This window comes from Anomaloglossus baeobatrachus, chromosome 6, assembly GCF_048569485.1.
Source record: "Anomaloglossus baeobatrachus isolate aAnoBae1 chromosome 6, aAnoBae1.hap1, whole genome shotgun sequence".
Classification (NCBI taxonomy): Eukaryota; Metazoa; Chordata; class Amphibia; order Anura; family Aromobatidae; genus Anomaloglossus; species Anomaloglossus baeobatrachus.
Genome location: NC_134358.1, coordinates 455,754,371 through 455,767,429, shown reverse-complemented (window position 1 = coordinate 455,767,429; position 13,059 = coordinate 455,754,371). Strand labels below are relative to the sequence as shown.

The following is a 13,059-nucleotide window of genomic DNA, read 5'->3' as shown; positions in this document are numbered from 1 at the left end:
GTTTTCTAACTTGGTTTTGTTCCTCCCTTTGCAGTGACTCGACTTTCCTGGCTTAAGACTCTGACTGTTTGACTACTCTATTGCCCCCTGGTGGTTCACCTGTTAACTGCCTGCTGAAGTTACTCTACTGTACTTCAGCTGCCTTTCTGTTACTCTGTTACTTTGTCTCTCCTTCACTACTCTGCTGCCACCCCTGGGGAATACACTGTACTACGTCCTACCTACCTTTTGTACAGCGTGACAGTTTGGGCCTGCTTTTCTTCAGCAGGGACAGGGAGATGGTTAAAATTGATGGGAAGATGGATGGAGCTAAATACAGGACCATTCTTGAAGAAAACCTGTTGGAGTCTGCAAAAGACTTGAGACTGGAATGGAGATTTGTCTTTCAATAAGAGAATGATCCAAAACATAAAGCAAAATCTACAATGGAATGGTTCACAAATAAACGTAGCCAGGTGTTAGAATGGCCAAGTCACAGTCCAGACCTGAATCCAATCCAGAATCTGTGGAAAGAGCTGAAAACTGCTGTTCACAAACGCTCTCCATCCAACCTCACTCAGCTCGTGCTGCTCGCAAAGGAAGAATGGGCAAGAATTTCAGTCTCTCAATTTCTGAAGAAGTTGCAGTCATCACTGGCCCCAATATCCTCCCTCTCGTGTCCTGACTGCTGTAAAACATTATAATGAAACCCTACAGAGCGCCCTAGATGAAGCTGGACCTGCTACACGCAGAGCAACTTGGTGCAGACGGCAGCAGCCCTGGCACACTTTGCAAACACGCTTTCTCCAGCGGTGTTCCAGGTGCGCTGAACGTCTGTGAAAAAAATCCAATCTAGCCGAAGATTTCATCCATTATAAGTTTATGCTCAAAACATACAATGCTGCCCTTCATCTCTCCAAACAAGCGTACTTTAACGCCCTCATCACCTCTCTAGCCAACAATCCTAAACGACTCTTTGATACTTTCCATTCCCTCCTCGGACCAAGAGTTCTGGCCCCAATCACCAACCTTAGCGCAGACGACCTGGCCAATTATTTTAAAGAAAAAATTGACCATATACGCCAGGAAATTTCCTCACAGCCTCAGAACACCACACATTGTCTGCCCTCCTACACTTCATCTAGCTCACTTTCACTCTTTGATCCAGTCACAGAAGAAGAAGTCACCAGGCTCCTCGCATCTTCTCGCCCTACTACCTGCACCAGTGACCCTATTCCCTCACATCTCCTTAAATCTGTCACCCCAGCTGTCACCACTCACCTAACTAAAATATTCAATCTCTCTCTCTCCTCTGGTGTATTTCCCTCCTCCTTCAAACATGCCAGCATACACCAATTACTTAAAAAAACATCTCTGGACCAAAATTGTGTCGCTAACTACAGACCTGTCTCTAATCTCCCCTTCATCTCCAAACTCCTGGAACGCTCCACTCCCATCTAATTCGCTGTCAGATAACTCTCTCCTTGACCCTGTACAATGAGGTGTCTGCTCCTTACAGTCTCCTGAAACTGCTCTTACTAAAGTCTCTAATGATCTACTTACAGCTAAATCTAATGGTCACCACTCCCTGCTGATCCTCCTGGATCTCTCTGCTGCATTCGATACTGTGAATCATCAGCTCCTCCTCACTATGCTCCGCTCTATCGAGCTCAAGGACACCGTTCTTTCCTGGTTCTCCTCTTACCTCTCTGACCGCTCATTCACTGTATCCTTTGCCGGATCCTCTTCCCCTTACGGTCTGGGTTCCTCAGGGTTCAGTCCTAGGTCCCCTCCTTTTCTCTCTATACACTGCCCCTATTGGACAAACAATCAGCAGATTTGGTTTCCAGTGCCATCTCTATGCTGATGACGCCCAACTGTACACATCTTCTCCTGACATCACCCCTGCACTATTACAAAATACTACCGATTGTCTGTCCGCTGTCTCCAACATCATGTCCTCCCTCTATCCAAAATTGAACCTGTCAAAATCTGAACTTCTCCTGTTTCCTCCCTCTTCTAACCTTACAAAACTCTTCGTTCACTCGCTCGTTCTGGTCAATTCCACCTCAAAAACATCTCGAGAATTCGACCTTTTCTTACCGTCGACTCTGCAAAAACTGTTACTGTCGCTCTCATACATTCTTGCCTGGATTATTGTAATTCTTTACTAATTGGTCTCCCTATTACTAAACTCTCCCCTCTTCAATCCATCGTGAATGCCGCAGCCAGGATCATTTTCCTCTGCAACCGCTTCACTGATGTCTCTGCCCTTTGCCAGTCATTGCACTAGTTGCCTATCCGCTACAGAATCCAACATAAACTTACCATTCTCACTCACAAAGCTCTCCACGTTTCTGCACCACCCTACATCTCCTCCCTCATCTCTGTCTATCACCCCACCCGTGCCCTCCGCTCTGCTAATGACCTAAGACTGACATCCTCAATAATTTGAACCTCCCACTCCCGCCTTCAAGTTTTCGCATTAGCTGCGCCTATGCTCTGGAACACACTACCAAGAGCAATCAGATTACTTCCCAAAATCCACACCTTAAAGCGGGCCCTAAAAATGCATTTCTTTAGACTAGCCTATCACCTCACTGCCCTGATCTAATCTAGTCCCTTTCTGCCCTTATAAAATTTATTTCCAATTCTTGTTCCCTGTACCTGTATAAATTCTGGCCGATGACGGGTTCATGCAGCTGGTTTTGAATACCCTATTAATTCGATGGCTGGACCATATATGACAAGCTTTTCTCCCCCCATTCACCTTTTGTGCCTCCCCTATTCCCTCATAGACTGTAAGCTTACGAGCAGGGCCCTCACTCCTCCTGGTATCTTAATTTTGTTATTTTGTATTGTCTCATATTGTCTGTACATGTCCCCTCTGAATTGTAAAGCGTTGCGGAATAAGTTGGCGCTATAGAAATAAAACTTATTATTATTATCATTATTATTAAAACTGCTAGACACATACGTCAAGCGACTTGCAGCTGTAATCGCAGCAAAAGCTGGTGCTACAAAGTATTAACTTAAAGGGGCCGAATAAAATTGCACACCCCACTTTTCAGTTATTTATTTTTTATAAAAGTTTAAAATAAGCAACAAATTTCGTTGAACTTCACAATTGTGTCCCACTTGTTGATTCTTCACCATAGAATTTAAATTTTTTATCTTTATGTTTGAAGCCTGAAATGTGGGGAAAGGTTGAAAAATTCAAGGGGGCTGAATACTTTCGCAAGGCACTGTATTTTAAAATTATAACTTTTTGTTATTAGAGCTATAAGTATCACAAAATTTTGTATTTTTCTAGAAGTGTCACACCACCCGATTTATGCGTGTTTTTTTGTTTTGTTTTTTTTTACAAATTTTGACACACCGAGCTTAAAAGGTTGTCCATCACTGCTCTACCACCAGAGGTAGTAATGGCAGACACTATAACAGCTTTTTAAAAAGGTTGGATGATTTCCTTAGTACACACAACATTGTCGGTTTAAATAATTTAGAGACAAAATACATAATTGTTATCTATATATCACACCACGCTCAAAAAATACAGATAGACTAATGGAGGGTGTTAGAATCCCACAATAGTCTAATAGCTAGGATGGAACAGCTTGTAGAGGATATAATCCGCGTGAGGTTATAGCACCGTACCACCCACAAGCATAGTACCCCCCCCAAAACCCCACCAAGCATCGTACCACCCGCAAGCATAGTACCCCCCAAAACCCTCCCAAGCATCTTACCCCCAAACCTCCCCAAGCATCATACCCCCAACCCCCCAAGCATCGTACTCCCAAACATTGTAGCCCCCAACCCCCAAACATCGTACCCCCCTAAACCCCCAAGCATCGTACCACCCCCAAGCATCAAACCTCCCTAAAACCCCCAAGCATCGTACCACCTCAAAGCATCATACCCCCAAAACCCCCAAGTATCATACCCTAAGCATCGTACCCCCAAAACCCTCCCCCGAGCATCGTACCCCCCAAATACCAGTATCATACACCCCCAAATCCTAGTGCAAGTATTTCACCATCATTATACACCCCCTGAAAATCCCATCACAGGCAAACCCCCAGCATTGTACACCACTCCAAATCCCAGTACAAGCAGGGCCGGCATCAGCACCCGGCATACCCGGGCAAATGCCGGGGCCCTGGAGAGCTGGGGTGCCCACTCGGCCTCGTCACTTCAGCTGCCCCCGGGCCGGGCCCACTCTCCTTCAGTTCTGCTGCCCCCGGGCCGAGTTCCGGGGACCGTAGTCCTCGGCAGGAAACTGTGGCTGCCGTCCCTTAGCTAGTTTCACACTTGCGTTGCAAAAAGTGTGATAATAAATGCCACGGATTCCAGTGAAATAAGTTTTCTTTAGCCGAGAGAGAGAGCCCTCATCATCACCGCACACATCCCGACATCACCGCACACATCCCGACATCACCGCACACATCCCGACATCACCGCACACATCCCGACATCACCGCACACATCCCGACATCACCGCACACATCCCGACATCACCGCACACCTCCCGACATCACCGCACACATCCCGACATCACCGCACACCTCCCGACATCACCGCACACACCCCGACATCACCGCACACATCTCGACATCACCGCACACCTCCCGACATCACCGCACACATCCCGACATCACCGCACACCTCCTGACATCACCGCACACACCCCGACATTACCGCACACATCCCGACATTACCGCACACATCCTGACATCACTGGACACACCCCAACATCACTGCACACACCCCGACATCACCGCACACATCCCGACATCACCGCACACATCCCGACATCAACGCACACCTCCCGGCATCCCCGCACACCTCCCGCCATCACCGCACACCTCCCGACATCACCGCACACCTCCCGACATTACCGCACACCTCCCGACATTACCGCACATATCCCGACATTACCGCACACATCCCGACATTACCGCACACATCCCGACATCACCGCACTCATCCCGACATCACCGCACTCATCCCGACATCACCGCACTCATCCCGACATTACTGCACACATCCCAACATTACCGCCCACATCTTCACCGCACACACCCCGACATCATCGCACACATCCCGACATCCCCACACACATCCCAACACTACAGCCCTCATCATCACCGCACACACACCGGCACTACCACACCCATCATCACCGCACACACACACCGGCATTATCTCAGTGACGTCCCCGCTGACAGCGTGATTCACTTCAGTTGCTGCGTGGAGCTCACAGGAGCGGCGGTGTTCTACTGCCGCTCCTGTCAGCTTCATGTAGCAGAGCTGGATGCGGGACCTCATGTGGATTATGCCGGAACTAGAGGGGTATTTGGGGATTTTAATAAAGTGGTGAAAGAGGGTGGTTTTTTTTGTCTTTTATTCCAAATAAAGGATTTTTTCGGGTATATGTGTTTATTTACTTTCACTTACAGGTTAATCATGGAAGGTATCTCGGGGAGACGCCTGCCATGGTTAACCTAGGACTTAGTGGCAGCTATGGGCTGCTGCCATTAACTCCTTATTACCTCGATTGCCACCGCACCAGGGCATTTCGGGATGAGCCGGGTTGAGTCCCGGGACTGTCGCATCTAATGGATGCGGCAATTCCGGGCGGCTGCTGGCTGATATTTTTAGGCTGGGGGGCTCCCCATAATGTGGGGCTCCCCATCCTGAGAATACCAGCCCTCAGCCGTGTGGCTTTACCTTGGCTGGTATGAAAATTGGGGGGACCGCACGCTGTTTTTTTTTTATTATTTATTTATTGTACTGCACAATATAGACCCGCCCACCGGCGGCTGTGATTGGTTGCAGTGAGTCAGCTGTAACTCAGCATGGGGGCGGGTTTGACTGCAACCAATCTTAGGCGCCGGTGGGCGGGGGAAGCAGTGAATACGAGATTGAATAATGGGCGGCCGGCTTTTTCAAAAGAGGAAAAGCCGCCAGAGCAGTGTAAGTGTGTCTGTATGTATGCAGCAGAGCAGTGTGTGTCTGTATGTATGCAGCAGAGCTGTGTGTCTATGTATGCAGCAGAGCTGTGTCTGTATGCATGTATGCAGCAGAGCAGTATGTGTGTCTGTATGTATGTATGTAGCAGCAGTGTGTGTGTGTCTGTCCGTATGTATGCAGCAGAGCAGTGTGTGTCTCTGTATGTATGCAGCAGAGCAGTGTGTGTGTCTGTATGCAGCAGAGCTGTGTGTGTCTGTCTGTAGGCATGTATGATGTGTATCTATGTATGTCAGTGTATATGACTGTATAGATTTGTCTGTTTATATGTATTTTGTGAGTTTGTCTTTAAATATGTATATGTACGTATCTGTGTATGTGTGTGTGTGTGCGTGTTTATGGAGCCCACTGGGACTCTTCCACCCGGGGCCCACAAAAACCTGGAGCCGGCCCTGAGTACAAGCATCCCCCCATCATACACCCCCCAAATCCCCAGCATTGTACACCCACCATATCCAACAAGCATTGTACATTCCCTGCACATCCCACCAGAGGAGCCCCCAGTAGTATCGCATGAGCCCCCCAATCCACCAGAGGAGCCCCTAGCCGGCACCGCATCAGCCTCCCACCCTACCAGAGGAGCCCCCAGCGGCACCAGATCAGCCTCCCACCCCATCAGAGGAGCCCCCAGCGACATAAGATCAGCCCCCCCAGCTCCCCAGAGGACCCCCAAGCGGTATCAGATCAGCATCCCCCACCCCAGAGAGGAGCCCACAGCGGCATAGTATCAAAACCCCACCCCGCCAGAGGAGCCCCCAGCAGCATCAGATCAGCACCTCACCCCACCCGAGGAGCCCCCAGCGGCATCAAATCAGCCCCCCACCACACCAGAGAAGCCCCCAGCAGCATCAGATCAGCCCCCTCCCACCCCAGAGAGGAGCCCCCAGTGGCATCAGGTCTGCCTCCCCACCCCAGAGAGGAGCCCCCAGCAGCATCAGTTCAGCCCTCCCCCACCCCAGAGAGGAGCCACCAGCATTAACCCCAGCCCCCAGCATAAAACCTCCTTATCCACTGAAAAAAAATAAAGAACTCCAATTTTTCACACTGAGCACAGTAACTGCGCTCTGTGCAGGAGACTGTCACTCATGGCCGCTTTCCTGGGAAATGAGAAAAGAGAGTCCCCAAATGGCGAACTGCAGGAGGCAATGGCGTCGCTTCGTGTCTCGGGAAAATGGAACACACCCCCAACACGTGACGGAAATGACGTCATGCTGGGAAGGAGCCTGTACATTCTAGCATTTACCTTAATAAAATGGCGGCCACACAAATGATGGTGGGGGTCCCTTAGCAGTTTTTGTGGTGGGGGCCCCGTGGCGCAAGCCCCGCAAACACCGCCTATAATCTGGCCCTGATTCTGTCCATGTTGCTCTCGACTGATGGCAAAAAGGCATTTAACAGAGTTGACTGGACATTCATGGAGGCCATGCTTGGAAGTCAGAGGTTGGGGGACAGAATGTGAAGATGGATAACATCTCTCTAGTCGGTCCCTTCAGCTAGGGTCCAGGTGATTGGGATTCTATCAGACCCATTTAACATCTTGAACGGTACCCATCATGGTTGCCCGTTATCCCTGCAAATATTCATTCTTATCCTGGACCCTTCCTCAGACATATACGAGCTAATTGAGATGTCGCGGGCATTGTGATACGCCAAGCCATGCATAAAGTAGCCGCATACGCGGATGCGCTTCTGTTCTTTATTTCTGCGCCCAGAACCTCCCTCCCCAACATGAAGAAAGAATTCCAGATATACTCTCAATTGTCAAACTTCAAAATTAACTTTTCAAAGTCGGAGGCGTTGAACATAAATCTACCTCCCGTGGAGGGAGAGGATCTGAAATCCACTTTCATCTTCAAATGGGCGTCCCAATCTCTTAACTATCTGGGGGAGCTTATTTCGAGTGACCTTAATCTCTTGTACCAGTATAACTTCCCTGCGCTGCTCGCCTCTCTAGGGAAGGACACTGATCACTAGGTGAAATCTATGTTCTCTTGGTTTGGTAGATGCCAAATCTACAAAATGAATATTCTACCTAGGCTCTTGTGCCTGCTACAAGCTGTCCCGGTCAAAATTCTGCCTTCTTCAAGACAATTAGCCTCAATCCAGTCCTCCTTTATATGGGCGGGCAAGCCGGCGAGAATTAAGTGAACTATCTTAACTAGACCCAAACACAGAGGTGGGGTCGGCTTGCCCGACGTGAAGCAATACCACCTTGTTGGTCATCTCTCCAGATTAATAGACAACGTAGAATAGAAGGTATGGGTACAGATCGAGCAGTCATTTTCCCCAAAACCCCTAAACAAACTGCCATGGTTGTTACCAGAAGCCCCCACGGGTCTGAAATTACACCCAACTATTGGCCCAATGGTTGCCTACTGCACTGTGGTTTCGGTGTACTCGGGACTGATTCCCATTTATTCTTAAAGGACCCCTGTCCTGAGCAATCCCTCCTTTGGGCCAGGACCCTATTTTCCAACTTTGGGTACAAAATGCAATAGATCGGGTGGAGGACTTCGGGGGTGATGACGTTTGGTTCTAAGCAGCTCTGCTGGCTGCTAGAACAACCCTGACACCGCTAGGATAATGGAGATGACTACAGCTCGCGCATTTTTTTCCAGTAAATTCACGCCTAAAACGCTCTTCCGGCACCCCAAGACACATTTTGAATTAATTTGCGGGGGGTCGGACCCAGTTCGCCATTCACTCTCGTTAGTGTACTCTATGTTGTCTTCCCCCCTAGACGAACTAATCAATCATTATGACAGTATTAAATCATTATTATGTGGTGGTAATATATGGGCACAGTTTGTTCATATGATCTAGCCCTGAATAGTTATAGTATTCAGTATTGTGTGGCAGAATTATTTGGTAGTATATAGTAGTATTACTGGGTACCGTCAACTAGTGCTAACATTTTTTTGGTGCCATTCTGTTATTTGACAATATATGATGATTATATTTGAAAGCATATGGGGATTATTTAACCATATATGGGGGTATATTATGGCAGTATATAATGGTATTATTTGGCAGTATATAATGGTATTATTTGGCAGTATATAGGGGTATTATTTTGCAGTATATAGCGGTATTATTAGGCAGTATATATGGGTAATATTTGGCAGTATATAGGGGTATTATTTGGCAGTATATAGGGGTATTATTTGGCAGTATATAGGGGTAGTATTAGGCAGTATATATGGGTAATATTTGGTAGTATATAGGGGTATTATTTGGCATTATATAGGGGTATTATTTGGCAGTATATATATGGGTATTATTTAGCAGTATATAGGGGTATTATTTGGCAGTATATAGGGGTATTATTAGGCAGTATATATGGGTAATATTTGGTAGTATATAGGGGTATTATTTGGCATTATATACGGGTATTATTTGGCATTATATAGGGGTATTATTTGGCAGTATATATATGGGTATTATTTAGCAGTATATAGGGGTATTATTTGGCATTATATAGTGGCATTATTTGGCAGTATATAGGGGTATTATTAGCCAGTATATATGGGTAATATTTGGCAGTATATAGGGGTATTATTTGGCATTATATAGGGGTATTATTTGGCAGTATATAGGGGTATTATTAGGCAGTATATAGGGGTATTATTTGGCATTATATAGGGGTATTATTTAGCAGTATATAGAGGTATTATTTGGCAGTATATAGGGGTATTATTAGGCAGTATATATGGGTAATATTTGGCAGTATATAGGGTTATTATTTGGCATTATATAGGGGTATTATTTGGCATTATATAGAGGTATTATTTGGCATTATATAGGGGTATTATTTGGCATTATATAGCGGTATTATTTGGCATTATATAGGGGTATTATTTGCCAGTATATAGGGGTATTATTAGCCAGTATATATGAGTAATATTTGGCAGTATATAGGGGTATTAGTTGGCATTATATAGGGGTATTATTTGGCAGTATATAGGGGTATTATTTGGCAGTATAAAGGGGTATTATTTGGCAGTATATAGGGGTATTATTTGGCATTATATAGGGGTATTATTTGGCAGTATATATACATGGGTATTATTTAGCAGTATATAGGGGTATTATTTGGCAGTATAAAGGGGTATTATTTGGCAGTATATAGGGGTATTATTAGGCAGTATAAATGGGTAATATTTGGCAGTATATAGATGTATTATTTGGCATTATATAGGGGTATTATTTGGCACTATATATATGGGTATTATTTGGCAGTATATAGTGGTATTATTTGGCAGAATATAGGGGTATTATTTGGCATTATATAGGGGTATTATTTGGCAGTATATAGGGGTATTATTAGGCAGTATATATGGGTAATATTTGGCAGTATATAGGAGTATTATTTGGCATTATATAGGGGTATTATTTGGCAGTATATAGGGGTATTATTTGGCAGTATATAGGGGTATTATTAGGCAGTATATAGGGGTAATATTTGGCAGTATATAGGGGTATTATTTGGCATTATATAGGGGTATTATTTGGCAGTATATAGGGGTATTATTAGGCAGTATATAGGGGTAATATTTGGCAGTATATAGGGGTATTATTTGGCATTATATAGGGGTATTATTTGACATTATATAGGGGTATTATTTGGCAGTATATATGGGTATTATTTAGCAGTATATAGGGGTATTATTTGGCAGTATATAGGGGTATTATTTGGTACTGTATAATGGTATTATTTTGCCGTATATAGGGGTATTATTTGGCAGTATATATATATATGGGTAATATTTTGAAGTATATAGGGGTATTATTTGGCCGTATATATATATATATATATATATATATGGGTATTATTTAGCAGTATATATGGGTATTATTTAGCAGTATATAGGGGTATTATTTGGCAGTATATAGGGGTATTATTTGGCATTATATAGGGGTATTATTTGGCATTATATAGGGGTATTATTTGGCAGTATATAGGGGTAATATTTGGCAGTATATATGTGGGTATTATTTAGCAGTATATAGGGGTATTATTTGGCAGTATATATATATATATATATATATATATATAGGTATTATTTAGCAGTATATAGGGGTATTATTTGGCATTATATAGGGGTATTATTTGGCATTATATAGGGGTATTATTTGGCAGTATATAGGGGTATTATTTGGCAGTATATATATGGGTATAATTTAGCAGTATATAGGGGTATTATTTGGCAGTATATATATATATATATATATATATATATATATATAGGTATTATTTAGCAGTATATAGGGGTATTATTTGGCATTATATAGGGGTATTATTTGGCATTATATAGGGGTATTATTTGGCAGTATATATGGGTATTATTTAGCAGTATATAGGGGTATTATTAGGCAGTATATAGGGGTAATATTTGGCAGTATATATGGGTATTATTTAGCAGTATATAGGGGTATTATTTGGCAGTATATAGGGGTATTATTTGGTACTGTATAATGGTATTATTTTGCAGTATATAGGGGTATTATTTGACAGTATATATATATGGGTAATATTTTGAAGTAATTAGTGGTATTATTTGGCATTATATAGGGGTATTATTTGGCAGTATATAGGCGTATTATTTGGCAGTATATATATGGGTATTATTTAGCAGTATATAGGGGTATTATTTGGCAGTATGTAGGGGTATTATTTGGCATTATATAGGGGTATTATTTGGCATTATATAGGGGTATTATTTGGCATTATATAGGGGTATTATTTGGCAGTATATATATGGGTACTATTTTGAAGTAATTAGTGGTATTATTTGGCAGTATATAGGGGTATTATTAGGCAGTATAAATGGGTAATATTTGGCAGTATATAGATGTATTATTTGGCATAATATATCGGTATTATTTGGCACTATATATATGGGTATTATTTGGCAGTATATAGTGGTATTATTTGGCAGAATATAGGGGTATTATTTGGCATTATATAGGGGTATTATTTGGCAGTATATAGGGGTATTATTAGGCAGTATATATGGGTAATATTTGGCAGTATATAGGGGTATTATTTGGCATTATATAGGGGTATTATTTGGCAGTATATAGGGGTATTATTTGGCAGTATATAGGGGTATTATTAGGCAGTATATATGGGTAATATTTGGCAGTATATAGGGGTATTATTTGGCATTATATAGGGGTATTATTTGGCAGTATATAGGGGTATTATTAGGCAGTATATAGGGGTAATATTTGGCAGTATATAGGGGTATTATTTGGCATTATATAGGGGTATTATTTGACATTATATAGGGGTATTATTTGGCAGTATATATGGGTATTATTTAGCAGTATATAGGGGTATTATTTGGCAGTATATAGGGGTATTATTTGGTACTGTATAATGGTATTATTTTGCAGTATATAGGGGTATTATTTGGCAGTATATATATATATATGGGTAATATTTTGAAGTATATAGGGGTATTATTTGGCCGTGTATATATATATATATATATATATATATATATATATATATATGGGTATTATTTAGCAGTATATATGGGTATTATTTAGCAGTATATAGGGGTATTATTTGGCAGTATATAGGGGTATAATTTGGCATTATATAGGGGTATTATTTGGCATTATATAGGGGTATTATTTGGCAGTATATAGGGGTATTATTTGGCAGTATATATATGGGTATTATTTAGCAGTATATAGGGGTATTATTTGGCAGTATATATATATATATATATATATATATATATATATATATGGGTATTATTTAGCAGTATATAGGGGTATTATTTGGCATTATATAGGGGTATTATTTAGCATTATATAGGGGTATTATTTGGCAGTATATAGGGGTATTATTTGGCAGTATATATATATGGGTATTATTTAGCAGTATATAGGGGTATTATTTGGCAGTATATATATATATATAGGTATTATTTAGCAGTATATAGGGGTATTATTTGGCATTATATAGGGGTATTATTTGGCATTATATAGGGGTATTATTTGGCATTATATAGGGGTATTATTTGGCAGTATATA

At 42.7% G+C, this 13,059-nt stretch overlaps 1 protein-coding gene across 1 annotated transcript in view; it reads right to left on the bottom strand.

The window, feature by feature from the left end:
- The window catches only part of NKIRAS1 (NFKB inhibitor interacting Ras like 1), a 54,212-nt gene that overhangs the window by 40,103 nt on the left and 1,050 nt on the right, over positions 1 to 13,059 (bottom strand). The gene's annotated exons all lie outside the window — the stretch shown is intronic.